The sequence below is a fragment of the Triturus cristatus genome, chromosome 11 (genome assembly GCF_964204655.1).
Source record: "Triturus cristatus chromosome 11, aTriCri1.1, whole genome shotgun sequence".
Lineage (NCBI taxonomy): Eukaryota > Metazoa > Chordata > Amphibia > Caudata > Salamandridae > Triturus > Triturus cristatus.
Genome location: NC_140594.1, coordinates 221,650,271 through 221,667,410, shown reverse-complemented (window position 1 = coordinate 221,667,410; position 17,140 = coordinate 221,650,271). Strand labels below are relative to the sequence as shown.

At 44.1% G+C, this 17,140-nt stretch overlaps 1 pseudogene; it reads left to right on the top strand.

Moving 5' to 3' along the window:
* Positions 1–15,319: 15,319 nt before the first annotated feature.
* LOC146783934 (LYR motif-containing protein 4 pseudogene) lies at positions 15,320–15,607 on the top strand (annotated as a pseudogene).
* The last annotated feature ends 1,533 nt before the right edge of the window (positions 15,608–17,140 follow it).

The window sequence follows — 17,140 nt, the reverse complement described above, 5'->3', positions numbered from 1 at the left end:
ATGGTATAATTGACCTTTGAATTCAAAATTAATTTCGGTCAAAACCAGTGTTGCTAGTTCCAAAACAAACCTGCAGGGTGTGGGCTAGTTCCAGGCTGATTTGTTGAAGGCTTCCTCAATCACACCTAGAGTGGCCCTCTGCGGGATGTTAGTGTAGAGGGCTTCTACATCTAGGGTGACCAATAGACTGATGTTACTGGAGTTGGGGAAGTTTGCTAGTAGACGTAGCACGTCTGCGGTGTCTTGTAGATATGAGGGTGTCTGTTTTACCAAAAGCTGTAAGAAGTGATCGCAAAACTTGAACAAGGGTTCAAGTATCGAGTCTATCCCAGATACTATGGGATGCCCCGGGACTGGTTGAACAACCTTATGGATTTTTGGCAGTGTATAAAAATATGGAGTTTAGGATCCTTCTTTACCAAACATTTCACCTCCTTTTTGCTTAGCCAACCTTGGCTTTCTGCCGAGAAAACCATTGATGTTATGGTTTGGTGTAATGTCCCGGGACTACTAGCGATAGGCGTGTAGTACTGTCGATTCTCTAATTGCTGTTGGCATTCAATGTCATAGTCACTGGTAGTCATTATCACAGTGGCTCCCCCTTTATCTGCCTGTTTGATGGTTATGGAGGTGTCATTGGCCAGAGAGCCGTCAATTCATTAGAGATGTTTTTGAAATGTTTCTTAGTTGCCCCGCTTCCAAGATCTTTAAGTACGGCCTGTTCGAAGGTTAAGACTTCGTTGGGTACCATCCTATTGTTGGGAGTGATTGTCAAGGCATTATGTAACCAGAATCGGTCTCCTGTAGTGTCGGTGTCTCATTAAAGAAGGCTTTGAGGCGTACTTTACAAAATAATTTTTGTGGTTCACACTATTCCTGAAACCTGTCTGTCCTGGGAGTTGGAACGTAGCCAAGTCCCTTTTCTAGGACTCTTGTCTCAATATCTGTCAGAGTCCTTTGAGAGAGATTAACAATCAGGGTCTCCTTCTGGTGTGGCTCCAGGTTTCCACCACAATCTGGTTGGATTCCTGCCATTGGACTCTCTTCTGTTGTTGTTGCTGATTCCCTCTTCTTCTTCCACGCCCTCTGCCCCAACCTCTTTCTAAAAAAGGCTGGTTGTTGCCAGTAGGGTAAAACTGTGGGGGTCCTTGAGGGTACATGGGGTATGGCCAGAATCCAGGCCCCTGATATTGAGGTACTTGGATTCCTGCAAAGCCTTGTCGGCCTCCCCTTCTATGCTGGTTAAAGCCCCACTCTTCCGTACTTGAGTCACTATTAGTAGATGAGCCTCTTCTAGTCGAGTTGGAGCTCGCATTTCACACAGTGTGGGGTATAGCAATATATATCCTAGGTTGTCTCACATCCACTCATCTTTTTTCTAAACTAAGACGGATGTCCGGGCGGTTGTCTGCTTTACTAATTCAACAACCTCTCAAACCCTGTACCCGATCGGGGATGTTTCCATAGACTGTATACGTAGAATCTGACTAGCTGCTCAGGTTATCGTACCCACTCCAATATGGCGCCTGCAGTGTAGAGATCAGCACAATGGCCGCTCTCACACACGCGAGTGGTACATCAACAGCTGGTAGCAATCAGGAGTTAATGAGGAGGAGCAGTGGGTATTTTAACTGGGCTTTCTCACTACACCATACCTCCCGGTCCCAGCAGCAGTGGGTTGGTCCTTGGACATATTGCGTACTACGCAAACGTGAGTACTTTGTTAACCTTAATGGTCTGTTGATGTTCCATATTCCCAACCCCTGTTAAATGGTTTTTCAGCCATTTTAAAACAGTCAACTAGGTAGATGCACTTTCCCTACCCCCTTTTTTCGTTTCTTTAACTTCAGTAACAAATATGAAGCCTGTGTTGTTCCACCACAACAGGGAATATAGCTTTTAATGATGTGGCAATGTTAATGAACTCCCCCTGAATGATGTTCACTTCTCCATGTGACAGATAGCGTGATGTAGGAGCATGTTACTATCCATTTTAAGGAGGCCCGCATATCAAATCTTCTAGTTTATTTAATTAACACGCTATTAACTTCGTTAGACAACAGTTCTTAGCTGTTCCTTTTTATCTGCATACCCCTGTAGTATATGGGGAAGTTCCTCCTATCTTGACCTGCCAGGGATTGATGAAGCAGTAGTATATCCCAAATAGGGTGAGTCTTGTGCTCTTTCTGCAGTTTTTGGTTTTTAATACACTGATTTGGTCACTACACACATGAGCAATAATGTGACCTCATCAATAATTGGCACCTGGTGTATATTTGCTTGTAACACCTCACCACTGTGTGCTGTGATTTAGACACACATGGAATAGGACATTAGTGTTTGAAGCTCATAATATTGGTTTGACATCATGCATTAATATGTGATTTTCTCTCCATAATAGGTAGAACTAGTGCGACCAGTCATTAGACAGAGTAAGTCATGGTGGCATAAATCTCAAACATTAATTCATTATTGTTTTTCGGTCTACCTTAGTGTAGATAGTTTTATAACTTTAGGTCCTGGCGAATCGCCTCTAGACTTATAGAATTGCGAAGAAACATGTTGACCAACCACACGGAAGAGCGCCACACCTAAGACATTAACAGCATTGCGCCTTTCCTATTTATTTTAATCAGGGTAGAAGACCCCACAATTAAAATTATTTTTGCTGGTACTCCCAACCCTGTTTTAACTCACATAAACATCACACACTACTCCTTCATCTACACTCACTAAATATCTCACCCCCACGGCACCAAACAGCTTTTTAGAAAAAGTTCTCTGCCAAAGTGCCCCTCATCGGGAGCCCGTCAGGCATTGCAGCGCCGGCCAGACGAGGAGCAGCCCGATGATGAAGCATGACACCCATCTGTGTGTGTGAGTGCATTATATTCCAAAGAAATGTATTCCCATCTCTTTGACTCTGTAGCCTGCTGTCTTTTGTATATTCTAGATCATTCAGGAACAGCACAACTTTAATTTTCATATTGGTTTAGCTCTTTAACTCACTGAGGGACTGGAAGGGTGCTTGTCCCAGACCAGCTGAGCAAATTCTCATAAATGTCCAACTAAATCCAGATTTTTTGTATGAATGACACGAGTACTAACTTGAGCGGTGTCCAGTTAATATAGAGGTCATTGAATAAGTCACCCAGATGTAGTGCTACATTTTAAGGCTGCCTGTGCCCACAGTCTCGGAAGCATTCTGGATTGAATGAAGATTATTTGTTAAATAAGCAAAAATTGCCAAAGCAAACTGGCAGCTCAGATCTACAGTGGATGAAACCCACCGGCTTGTAACAGAAAGTATGTAGTTCCCATTTTAAAACCTCTGCTTTTTTGAGGGTCTGTTTTATGTTTTAACTTTTGCAAGTATTTGCCCAATCAGGGAGAGGTGTGACGCAGCGGTCAGAGTGTCTGACTCTGCAACGCAGGGCTTACCGTTTGATCCCCGGTGCAGCAGCTCAGTATCATGTGACTTTGGGCAATAGCTCACGTAATCTCTCTGACGGCCCCCAGCACCTGGATACCCTTAGGGGTGATAAATTGCACTTTACAAATCTGGAATTATAACACATTTGGATTTAATTAATAAGTGCAAGAGGATAGGTTAAAACCGAGGCTTGTGATCCACAAAGTGCTCTTCAATTAAATTGTGGCATGCATGCCAGGTCTTTTTGGCATTCGGAAACATTATCTGCCATATTTCTTGCAGTGAACTTAGGTGGTCTCCATGCTCATGTCCTAATGGTCCTATCCTAGCATACAATATGCGCCTATTTTAGATCTCTGAGGAACATGGCTTCTTTCTCCTCCTACAAACAAACCAAGCATTGCTCTTAGTCTTTTTTTCTCGTGTTCTGCTATTGTTGTTTTTATATTATTGTTTGTATTGTTGTGCTATTATTGTGTTGTGTTGTGTTGTATTATTCCTTTGCAAGCTCTTTTTACCACATTATGTGGCCTACAACAATAGCACAGTCTATGGAGCGAATTAGAAATTCACATGCTTACTTCACATGATACAACCTCATATCTGTGGATCTAATGCAAGAGCGGAATTGTTTGATTAATAAAGGATAAGTAAAGAGGAGGAACAGAAACCCAGCTGAATGGCACCAACATCTGTAAATTTCCAGCAAATTTTAGAGTAATCATACCAGCAAAGTAGTGTAAACATTTATATGTATGCCTTCAAGGTCACATAAGAAAATGTCAGTGCTTCGATGTAGAACAAATTAATGTAACCAACACAAAATATACCTTTGCTTCAAACACAGTACTAGTTCTTGCAAAACCTAATTTTATCTCATTACCGCTTACACTTTTACCTTTCTTTTTCCATCAACATGATCACATCACCTGTCAGAAGGTACAATAACTTTAAAGGAAATACAAAAACAAGAAAATAAAAACAATGCTCAAGATGTTGGACAAGAAAATAAGTCTTTCATGTTTTTTGTTGAGTTTACATTGTTAGACATAGAGTGAAAAGGGATTTAACCTTTTTCCCCAGCCGGTGCTTACGTCACCAGAATGCGCACACAAATCAGGTACATGTGGATGGAGACTGGGGGACTCTCCTTTCCTGCCCAACATTGCAGACCCAATCCACAAAGTTGTAAATCTACACCCATATTTTGTCATCTATGTTTAACGCAAGTTTACACAACTCTGGAATTTTTGAAAATCACAACGAATTCTAGGCAGGTGCAGTTTCTGCTTTACTGCTCTAGGGCTGTGCCCCTTTGAAATTCCTACATCTTTTCTGCCAAAAATATTAAATACATTGATTTATTAGAAGATACAATCTTAGCTCATATCACTAAATCAATCAATGCATTTAAATCTGGGCTGCCTGTCCCTGCCTGCCTGCTTCACCTCACTCTGAACAAGGAGCTGGAAGCCAGGCAGTAATTAAATCAACTTTGTGCAATGTGACACGCGATGCAGGGCTTACCTTTCTACAGCCCTTCAGTGGCATAGAGGTCTTTGGTGGTATCCATTGTAGGCCAGTGACACTGCTGGAGTCGCAGTTTCAGGCTTTGCAGGCTGCATTTCTGCATGAGGCTGGATGTCATTCACAGGCATGGATCACGCCCTTTCCCATTCATCACAGGGTAGGATTGAATGCGATGGCAGTAAGTGAGATTTGGCACCTTGTCCTCAGTAAGGGTAAGTGTTAATGCTAAACTAGTAGTAGGTATATATAGTTGGGATGCCTGGTCACTCTGATGTCCCCCACTGTCACATCCCAAGCCCTCGCTGTGGGCTGCTGGCATCTTTAGAAGTGGATTTGCTGCACTTATTCCCCGGTAAAGTTGATCCAAAAGTTGTGCAGGGCTTTTTCTCTGTGGTGAAGTTGATCCAAATATCCTCAGCTTTTGAGGAAGTCAAGTACAAAGGAAGAAACATGTGTATATTGAGTCCTGATTTGCAGAATACAAGAAAAATGTAAAAAAAAAAAACATTACGTGCTATGAGTATGCATGCCTAGAATATGGTGCGCATACTTGGTGCTTAATAAGATCCTGATTTATTTACACAATCATTGATTGGCACAATGGTTCTAGAATGTTTTAATTTTAAAGACAGACACTGTAGCATGCTTAAAGTTTATGATTGTGTAATTCTTGGAATCTGCCTCTGCCACATGGTATTAAAACAGACATTAAAACAGGTCCCTGTGGGGGTCCATATTCATGCTTTTAACATTAATGCCAAGAACACTGATTGATCTCCGAACAATGAATGTTAAAAACATTAAGGTAATGCATATCAGTGATTTAGTTCCTGTTTCTATTTTGCATAATTTACTTAATCTTGCATTCCCTAGGAGTGTTAGCTATTTCCATCATGTTGTGTTTCTGTGTTTTTTGTGCGCTTCCTATTACTCTTGTATAGTTCATACTTTGAGCTGAGGCGCACCGTGATTGAGAGCTTTGGTGCTGAGGCGGAAGGCAGTGTGAGTTTCTCACAGTGCCTGTCAGTAGGTTGGGCTCTCTGCAGAGCACACAGAGCAAAGGACATATATTCCAGTTACAATTGAAATTCTGTGTAAATGTGTGTGAAGAGGGTACACAGTTGTCAAAATATTGACAAGGTGAAAGTAAAAAATATAAAGTGGTTAAGTGTGAGAGAGTGCAGTGAATTTATGGAAGAGAAGGAGATGCAAGGAAGTGCATCCAGGACAGAATGAAAAGCTGGTTCTGAAGAGGAAAGAGATGTGAGTTGGGATATGCAGTTGGACGAGATGTGGAGAGAAAAGGGGCATAACATAAACTAACTAACTCACATAAAGTGCACGTAACCAATACTCCTTCTATAGGCCTCAATAATATTTAATTTACAGCCTCACAATTTAAGAATTTAAAGATTTTCATTAATAATTATTTACAACACAATCATGGCTGGTATTCATTTATCTGAAAGAGGTAACACCATTGATAAAGCCAATAGTCTGGGAAAGTTTGAGATGTATGTCAATTGTTGAGTTATGTCTGAATGTAATACAAGAAAACACAGAGGAAACATAATAACGGTCAGGTGGCACACTGTGGTAAATCACAGAAATGTAGATAACATGTTTAAGCCATGCCCCTTATATAGACACACACTTTTTTCATCCAACTTAAAGCCCTGTCTGCAGATATTTCTATATGAATGATTGCAGCCAGCAGCTGGGGGTACTTCAAAAAGCCTGGTTAGAGCATTTTCTTCCAAAGTCGATTCCGCATGCAGTGCAAGACACTGGGCAAGCACACACTTTAAAGGGCCTGAAGTTGTTGCGCTGTAAAATTTGAACACTACAGTAACTGTTGAACACAATAATGCAGTAAGAGATGGGATAGTTTTTATTGTGATTCAAAATTTCAAGACTACGCATTCACAATTGCTTTATAAACCTTCTTGTTTTCTCACTTGCAGCCATATGTAGGTAGCTAAATGCCGGTCGGTAACGGCCGAAATTCGGTAAATTTGCCGTTACCGACCGGTATTTAGGCAATTGAGATGTAGGAGGCCAAAAATAAGGATTCGGTAATTATGAATCGGTAAATACCGATTCATCATTACCGAATTCAAAATTACCGATTCTGAATTACCGATTCCTTATTTACCGAATCGGTAAATAAGAAACGGTAAAAACGAGAAAAGAGATGTAGGTAAATTTGGTAATACCGAATTTCATGAAATTCGGTATTTAAGAGTCGGTAATTAACACTGACTGAAAGCAGGTGGTAATCAGCTACAGTGTATATAAGCAAACCCACAATCCAACAGTGTGATCACTATGGCGGCTTTCTATGTGATTGCAAGGCGGCTACGTCTACAGGCAGCAGGAGTGAGGATCTGGAGACGGGAGGAGTGCATTTACAGACAGCGCATCACACTCTTGCAACAGACTGAGGCTGAGATCCATGAAACGTACAGGCTACACCCCCACACCATCCTGGACTTGATAAGGGACCTGCACCCACTCCTGGAGCACCCAACACCAAGGGTGCACGCCAAACCACCACATGTACTCTGTAGCCTACATCTACTCGCATCTGGCAGTTACCAGGGGGTGATAGCTGCAGTAGGTGTGGTGTCTCAGAGTTGCCTGTCCCGTATCTTCGGAAAGTTCCTGGATGCCATGATGCAGAGAATGCATCACTACATTAGCTTCCCAAACACACAGGCGGAACTGCTGAAAACCAAGACAGACTTTTACCAGATGGCACAGTTCCCGCATGTCATAGGCTGTATTGATGGCACACACATTCCAATCTTGCCACCAGCAGCCACTGAGTATATCTACATGAAGAGAAAGTCCACCCACTCCATAAATGTGCAGGTAATCTGCGATGCTGCCAACATAATCACTGACATCGTGGCCAAATTTCCTGGGAGCACCCACGACTCATACATCTTCCAGAACAGTGGGATCTACACACGCCTGGCTGCGTGAGAATTTGGAGAAGGATACCTGCTGGGTAAATCACTGTGACACTCCATTATACTTACTGCAGATGAATGTGTATTGGTGTATGTGACTAATGGCACTCTCTTTCACACCTAGGCGATAGTGCATATGCCGTGAGGTCATTTATCCTCACTCCCTACCTAAACCCATCAACAATGACTGAGAGACAATACAATGTGGCACACAAATCAACATGCAACGTTGTCGAGCGCACGTTTGGACTATTGAAAAGCAGGTTCCGCTGCCTCCACAAAAGCGGAGGCGCACGCCAGTACACACCCATCATCTGCTGCAAACTCATTGCAACTTGTACAATGCTGCACAACCTTGCCACAAAGAAAGGTACAGAAGTGGAATTAACTGATTGTGAGGACAATGATGATGAGTCTGCACAGCCAGAGCCCAACGCAGCAGGAGTGCCACCAGCAACAGATGGGAGACAAAGACGGGCAGAGATCACATGCAACTATTTTTAAGTAAGTAAGGAGACACAGCCAGAAGTTGAATGTAATGTTATGGTATGTTATGTTAAACTTTATTTGTTTAGCGCACGAACACCAGGTTGGTTTCTTGGTGTTGCTCTGAAGGTGTTACACTAGATGTTGCTAGTATGCCTGTTTAAATAGCCAAGTTTTTAGCAATTTGTGAAAGCTCATGAGATTTGTGCAGGATCTGATTTCAAGTGGTAGAGTTCCAGAGTTTGGGTCCTAGGGTGGCGAATCTTGACACCCTGGCACGTTTTAGCCTGAAGGATGGGGTGCTCAGGAGGTGCATGTGGGCAGATCATAGGTTATGGGTAGGAGTATATCTGTTGCTCAGACTATTGATGAATTTTGGGCTTTTGCAATTCAGAGATTTGAAGATGATGCATCCTATCCTGAAGGCGCATCTCTGGGGTATTGGAAGCCAATGGTGTCTCTTAAGAAGTGGAGTGATATGTTGGCGCCTGTTTTCTTGAAAGATCAGTCTGGCCGCCTGGTTTTGAACCATTTGGAGGCAGTGGATGAGGTAGGCCGGAATGCCAAGGTAGAGAGAGTTGGCATAGTCAATGTGGGATATCACCATGGCGAGGACTGCCTGTGTTTTAGCTTCTTGAGTGAGATACCTACTGATTTTTCTTATTTTCCTTAGTTGAAAGCAGCATGTTGAGATCACGGTCCCAATTTGGTTTTTCATGGTGAGGTCTTTATTGATTATGACGCCCAAGGATTTGGCGATTGTGGAGGGGGCGGGAGGTTGTCCCAGTTCTTTAGGCTAAAAGTGGGAGTTCCAGGGGTTCAAAGGGCCTCCTGTGAGGATCACTTCTGTTTTGTCTGGATTTAATTTGAGGTGATTGCTGTTCATCCAGTCGCGGATGAACAGCATTGTTCTCTGGAATTCGAGGATGGTGGTGGGGGAGTCATTGATCGGCAGAATCAGTTGAAAGTCATCTGCATAATTGAAGGTCTGGATTTTCCTTTCTTTTAGTGCGTGGCTCAAGGGGAGAAGGTATAGATTGAATAGATGCGGAGAGAGGGAGGAGCCCTGGGGGACACCCAAGTGTTCTTAATCTTGGGTGTTGTGAAGTTTCCTAGGCGGACCGCTTGATAGCAGTTTGTAAGAAAGGATTTAATCCATTCAAGGGTCGATCCTTGGATTCCCGCGTCCTCGACACGGTCGACCAGGATGTTATGGTCGACCGTGTCAAAGGGGGTGGAAAATTCCAGCAGCACCAGGGCTTGAGGGGAGCCTCCGTCCGCTTTCTCTCACAGAGACTCTAACACTGACAGTATCACTGACTCTGTGGAGTGAGCTGGGCGGAACCCTGCTTGATGATGGTCTAGGTAGTCTGACTGTACCAGAAAAGTGGATAGGTTTTTGGCTACGTGGTCTTCAAGTAATTTGGCCATGTAGGGGAGCAGCGAGATAGGTCGGTAGTTAGTGAGAGTTCCGGGATCAGCTCCCGGCTTCTTCAGGAGGGGGATGACAAACACCTCTTTTAAGGCATCAGGTACTTGTCCCTGGGATAGTGATTTGTTTAATAGGGCCATGGCTGGTTCTGGGCAGGCTGTGAAGGCTTCTTTCAAGATCCAAGGAGGACAGCAGTCTCTAGGAGAGCCAGATCTAACTTTGGTCAGTAAATCTGAGAAGGGTTCTCTGCTTATCATTGGGATTTGTTCTAGCTTGGTTGGACAATTGGGCTTAGTGCAGGTAGGGATGCTTGCTTTAATAATTTTGATTTTGTCAATGAAGAAGTTATTCAGTGAGTCGCATAAGGGTTGCGAAAGTGTGGTTGTTGATGTCACACGATCAGGATTAGATAAGTTATTTATTATTGAAAAAATATCCTTAGATTGATTTATGGAGGTGATGATTTTGAGTGAGAAGTATTCTGTCTTTGTGGTCAGGATCGAATTTTTATAAGTTCTTAGGGCAGTTAGAAAGACGTTTTTGTCTTCGTGTGAGTATTTGATTCTCCATTTCCTTTCCGCTTGGCGCAGGGCAAGTTTTAACATTTTTAGGTCGTCAGAGAACCATTTTTGTGCTTCGTGACAATGTGCTCGCTGTAACTTCCTAAGTAGGGCATGTTTATTGCTGGCTGACAGGAGCCATTCCGACAGGGTTTCCTCACTCTTATCTATGGAGGAGTGGTTGGTGGGAATTGTGTTGGCCAGGGTTTCAAGGAATTGGGCTTTGTCGATGGTGTTCCAGCTTCTAAAGTATCCAGGTACTGGTAGGGGTATTTTAGGTTTAGTAACGTTGTTTATGGAAAATTTTATGAGATGATGATCTGACCAGATACAGGGAGTGACATCAGGGTTTGTTATGGTCAGGTTGGTGGACCATAACTGGTCTAAGGTATGACCTTTAATGTGAGTGGCGGAAGTGATATACTGACCGAGGTTTAGCCCCGTAAGTAGATCGGTTAGTTCTACTGAGTGAGGTCCACCTGCTGGGTAGTTTGCCCAGTAGTTGGATCACCAATCATTAGTATTTTTGCGTGGTTTGTTGTGATGTGTGTCATCTGTTCGCCCAGGAGCTGCGGGAACTGTGGCATGCTCTGAGGTGGTCTGTAGAGTATGACACATACTAGTGGGGCGGAGGCGGATTCTAGTTTAATCACTAGATTGTCTACTTGTGGTAGGTCGAGAGGGGTAAGTGCAGAGAATTGTAGATCTTGATGTATTATGGCTGCCACTCCCCCTCCTGTTTTACCCTGAGGACGGTTAGTTTGCAGGATGTAGTAGTCGACGGGCAGGGCTGCTACGATATCAGGGGAGGAGTCCTGTGTTAACCCGGTTTCTGTTAATAATAGGATATCTGGTTTTTTGGTCGACAGTAGAATATGTATTTCAAGTTGGTGTTTGCCCTTGGAGCGGGTATTTAGATAGATAACTGTTAGGGGTTGTTCCATGTTTGTGGCCTTGGTGTTTGGTTTCTTATTCTGGTATGTGATTCTGCTGAGTTGGGGAAACGAGGATCTTTTTGACGAAATACCGTTCGTGGCTATGTTAGCCAAGCAGCTTTCGTCGATTGCAAGTGCGTTAGAGTGGAGCGATGTAAGTTTGGCCGTGGAGTAAGTGGTGTTTTGAGCATATTGGCTTGCCCCTTGCCCCGGTCGAGCACGGACGGGCGCAGACGGGCTTGCCTTTGGCGCGCCCTTGGTACGCCGCTGGCGCGCCGCTGCGCTACCTGCGCTGCTGGCGGCATTTGTATCTGTGGTCAGCCTTAGCCCCTCCCACTCTTCTCTGATTGGCGCTTGTAGCATTTCCACCAGGAAGCGAGTGAGCCAGAGTGACAGCGGGGAAATGGCACGGTGAGTGCGAATCAATTTTAAAATCTAACACCCTTATGCATCAAGCCAAAATCCAGTCGGTAAAATACCGATTCCTTATTAGCTCCCGGTATTAAGTAAAAAATACCCAATCCCAATGCATCAACCCAAAAGCAGAAATCGGTATTTAAGGAATCCTTAAATAGCGATTCTTTAAATAGGGATTCCTTAAATACCGATTCCTTAAATAGCTCTTGCATTTAAGGAATCCCAAAGTGAGATTCCTTAAATGCAATGCATCAAAGTTAAAAAATTAGCGATTTCGCTAATAAGGGGAGCAAATTACCATGAAGATGAACTGCATGGTAATTTGCAAAAACTTTGAAAAATGCACTTTTGTGCATTTTTCAAAGTGTCATGTTGCGCACACACATGCCCTTAGAGCATGTGTGTGTGCAACATATGTGCACATATCATTTTCAGGGGTGCAACAGGGTGTCCTTTTGACACCCTGGCACCCTTGAAAGTGCTCCAGCTATTAGCGATTCGGTAATACCGAATCGCTAATACAGAATGGCTTTACATTCATTCCTATGGGCCTCCAAGCCCATAGGAATGAATGGGTAGGTATTCCTTATTACCGATTCGGTATTACCGATTCGGTAATAAGGAATGTTAAGGAATCGCTATTTGAATAGCGATTCCTACATGCATAGCCTTTTGCTATTCCTTATTAGCGATTCCTTATTTTTCGCTAATAAGGAATCGCAAATGCTAATGTTGATGCATATGCCCCTAAGTGCTGCAAGTAATTTGTGACAATCAGATTCAATGGCAACACAGTTTTAAAATAACAGGGCGGCAGAGCGCTCGCACTAGACGCAGGCAGTAGCACCTTCAAAGTGGTTACTCTGGCGCTGCTGGCGGCATTTGTATCTGTGGTCAGCCTTAGCCCCTCCCACTCTTCTCTGATTGGCGCTTGTAGCGTTTCCACCAGGAAGCGAGTGAGCCGGAGTGACAGTGGGGAATCGGCGCGGTGAGTGCGATACAATTTTAAAATCTAAGTGCAGCAAGTAATTTGTGACAATCAGATTCAATGATGTAGTTTTAATTTCTGGGCACTACGCCACAACACAAACGGCCAAACTTGGCAGTCCAATTTGTGACATCCATAGTAGGAAGTTATGGGTTACTTCACCCAATTCTGTCCTGAAAGTGTAGGCTGCATCAGCGTCTGCGGCAACGCACAACAGTGCTGGATGCCATTAACTGACTGTCCTCACTGGCTGTGGAACCAGTGGCAGCCCCATGCCGTCTGCTGCTCCTCCGGGTGTCTGTTGCAGGGCGGGGTAATGCTGCACCGACTGGTCGTGTCCTCGCTGTCCCCAACTTCCACAGCACCAGTAGTGGCAGACTGACTCGTAAGCAGCACTTCAAGAGCAGTGGTCACCTTTACCAGTCCCCTAGAGACATCAGTGCTGCAGTGCGCCAGCCCCTCCTGCATGGCCACGGAGCGCCTGCAGAGCAGAGAAGTGGCAGTTGCTAGGCGGTTCACTGCCCTCGTATGGTGCTCCATTTTCTGCCTCTCCCTGTGCCGTGTTACTCTGTCCTCATCCATTTTGCTGCACAGCAGCATCACAGACTGGGACATGTCCCGCATGCCCACAGCCATCTCCTTCAAGCCCTCAGCCATTGAGCTAATGCCCTTGTCAATGTTGGTCATGTTGTCATTAAGGCTCCTCATTTGTTGCTGGACTGACTGAATTGCCTTGCCTTTTAGGCGCTGCACCTTCACCATGGTTGCCTCCAGCCCTCCGAAGACACCATGGCTCTCACCCTGTGGAGGTGGACTGCTCACACGAGCCCTGTGGGGGCGTCTGGCACCTGTGTGTGCTCCCTCAGAAGTGGACAGCAAACCAGCATTGCTGCCATCCAGTGGCACAGTAGATGTCCCCCCCCCCCTCGAGTCTTCTGAGGAGGACTCAAACTCCTGCAGTCTGGCAACAGCACGCCTCCTAGGTCTAACCACTGCAGGTGGTGTTGATGCTGGTGAGGCTAGCAGTAGTGGCGAGGCTGGCTGTGGTGGTGAGGCTGGCTGTAGTGGCGAGGCTGACTGTGGTGGTGAGGCTGGCTGTGGTGGTGAGGCTGTCTGTGGTGGTGTTGTATGCCCTGCACTCGTACTGGCCTTCTCTGTGATGTCCTTCCGTGGTGCCCTCTCTCCCTTGTCCTGAGCAGTCCTGCGCGATGTATCACCTGTGGACAGAAATTGTACATTAGCTCAGTGTACCTGCAGCCCTGCATTGTAAAAATTAAAATACATTTCGGCCACGCTATCTCATTGTCCTCTTCCTGCTTATCGCTGATGTGTGTCACATGCTTTGTTGTTTAGTGCGATTCCTGTCATGATAGGGGTTTCACTGACTACATCTCCCATAATGCATTGCTGGTCTGAACAAAAACCTGTACTGGAGTGGGATTCACATAGCCCAGTTGGGGATTTGGGATAGGGGAAGGGGGGCACAATGTGTGCATGCTTCTTACGTTGTTTGGAAGCAGCTCTGGCAGAGCTGTCTGCATCTCCGATTCCACAGACACTTTCTGGCTCTATCGTGGACTCCACGAGCCGCTCAAGTTCAGTCAGGGCAGGTGCCCTGTTCCTTCCTCCTCCTGTCTGGCTGGCTTGTTTTTTAAGATCAGCCATCTTCCTGTTGGTGATGATCCTGATATCATACCACCGCTTCTTGAGCACATCAATGTCCCAGGGGTCACTCCAAAGGCATTCACTTGAGACTGGATTCCAAGACAGATTTTTCTTTTTTCTGAATCTGCAACTTGCAGGGACTGCTTTCCAAACAGCTTTGTGTGCTGCTTCACTACCTCCTTCTGACTGAATTTCAGTTTCCTCTTCCTTTCCCCTCCTTCTCTTTCTGTGTCCTGACTGGCCATAGTGCAAGATTTGCAGAAAAAGTTCAGGCAGTGGCTCTGTTGCTCTCCTCTGTACTCCCAGCCTCTCCAGAAGGTTCTGATTGTGTGCACCTGCCTGGGTGTGGCCACTTCCTGGTTGGGAGGGGTGGTGGTTGCACAGGATTGGCTGATTCCTCAATTGCAGTTTTTTAGAAATTCCAATTCGGTATATACCGATTCGGTAATATTTACCGATTCAGTATTTACCGAATCGTAAAAACCGATTGGTATTGTGGATTCGGTAAATATTTACTGATTTTTACCGATTCGGTAATATTTACCGAATTATTACGTACATCGGAAATACCGATTTCTAAATACCGATTCGGTAGAATTCGGTAATTAGGAATCGGTATTTCCAAATTACCTACATATGGCCTTAAATTCTTTATTAATATGTTCTATAAAATACACCATTTGCCAGGACTGCACCACCCCCCACAAGTCCCACGTTTCTCCATTGAACTTGCTCACTTAGCTTGCTACATAAAAGTCATAACCACGTTTTACGCCCACCACTTTCAAATTTCACTAGCTGCCGCTGTTTCTGGTACGCTTGAGAATTTGCAGCATTTGCAGCTTTGCTAGTATACTCGCAGGCTTAAATAGTCATGAATGAGTAATTGTAAATGAACATGACCTACAAGATGGTGGCGCCCGGAAGAGCACAGGTAAGGTTCCTGTACAGGGCACTGCTGCGGGAGACCTCCAAATTCAGAGCCTAGAATTACACAACTTATGCTACCAGAAGAATCAGAGATGCCTTCAGAGAAAATAGAAGTGTCTCAGAGGTCCAGGAAGCGCAAAATCTGGTCTATCAAGCCAAAGAAAACCTGGCAATGATTGGGCGACAGGTAGCTCTTGGCCATCTTTATGCTTCTGAGAAGCTATTTATTGAGAATCAAGCAAGAAATGTCTCCTAATGCCATAGTACTTAATGTCTCCAGCGGACTCCACTACTGACAGCTCTTTAATTGCCACTACAAGGAGATCGTACAACATTCCTATTTATTAAGCCTGTTTGTCCACGTTTTAAATGTCTCTATAAGTTTTGGATATGTTCATCATATATTGGTGTCTCTTTAATTAAAGCTAGGCTATGATGAGAGGGTCAGGCTGTGGAATGGTGCCATTTAAATAGCTTCCATTTCAACTCTAAGGTGTGTTTTCCAGCAGTAGGAAATAAACCTGGAGAACTTCATTGTGTGCCTTGCAATAAATGTTTTTCTGAGTTATTATGAAAATAAATTGTAAAAATTGTAAATGGTGTTCAATTATGCCAGTGTTATAGCTTATCAAATTTACATTAACACATGCTGACATTTATTTTCTCAAAGCAAAAATATTGTGAATTCTGAAGAAACGCCTTCTCCTAAGCCCTCACCAAGTCTGGTGGACTTCTAGTTTTCTCTCCAGGTCCACCCTAGACAGGGATTTTCACTTGTACTTGACAAGATAATTACATTCAGAGTGGGAATGTGCCTTGGGGGAATTTGTGAGAATCTACAATAAAATGAGTTTTTGGGTTAGAGGCGTAATATTACATATTAGTAAACAGAATTATGGGTTCAGTTTCAAATATTTTGAATTCAGTGAGGGCCGGTGCAGGTAAGATTAGTGGGGCGGGCGGTGGGTAGTTAACAGATGACAACGAGGAAAAAAAAAATTAAATCACTTACAAAAATAAAGAAAACCACTTACCTTGCGCTCGCCGCATCGCTGAGTGGGCGACGCGGTGAGCGCAATCAGTAATGTGCGAGCACAAGGTAAATGGTTTTCTTTTTTTTAAAAATGATTTTCCCTTTTCGTTGTCTGCCGACTCCTCCTACGCTTTTACCTGCACTAGCCATCACTGTGTGAATTTCAAAAGTGAATTTGCACTTGTGAATCAGGACATCAAAGACAAGGTTCATCTGCAAGGGATTTTGCATTTGATTGGCAATAGATCTCCAATAGGTCTAAAGTTGGGATTCAAAGTTTCTACCTTGTTCCCAAAGCAATGGGTGTGGCAGTGGGTTCAGGTTCTATTGAGGCCAGAAGCATTGTTTTCTTAATTGTAATGTAACTGACGTCGTTTACATACAACAATGGCCTTCTTTAATGCACGAAAATAAATTAACAAAAGCAAACACACCTGTTTCACATACAGAATGGCTACAGAGAGAATTACCTGGGGCATTACTAGAAACCACTTGTCTAGGTTGCTAACAGCAGATCTGAAAAATATAGTTGCTTTAAGTTAATTGAAACAGACCCAGGAAAGCAAACTACAGCAGGTGAAAAGAAAGGTAAAAGACATTCAATAAAAAGCATTGACAAAGCCTTCAGCATAGTGCATACAAACAAGCATACAGCACACGTTCACACATACTTTCAAGAAGCGCAGCATAGAGACAGTCACCTATGCACAGAGCATGCACACATAAAACACTCACAAAGATACACACTCACAACAC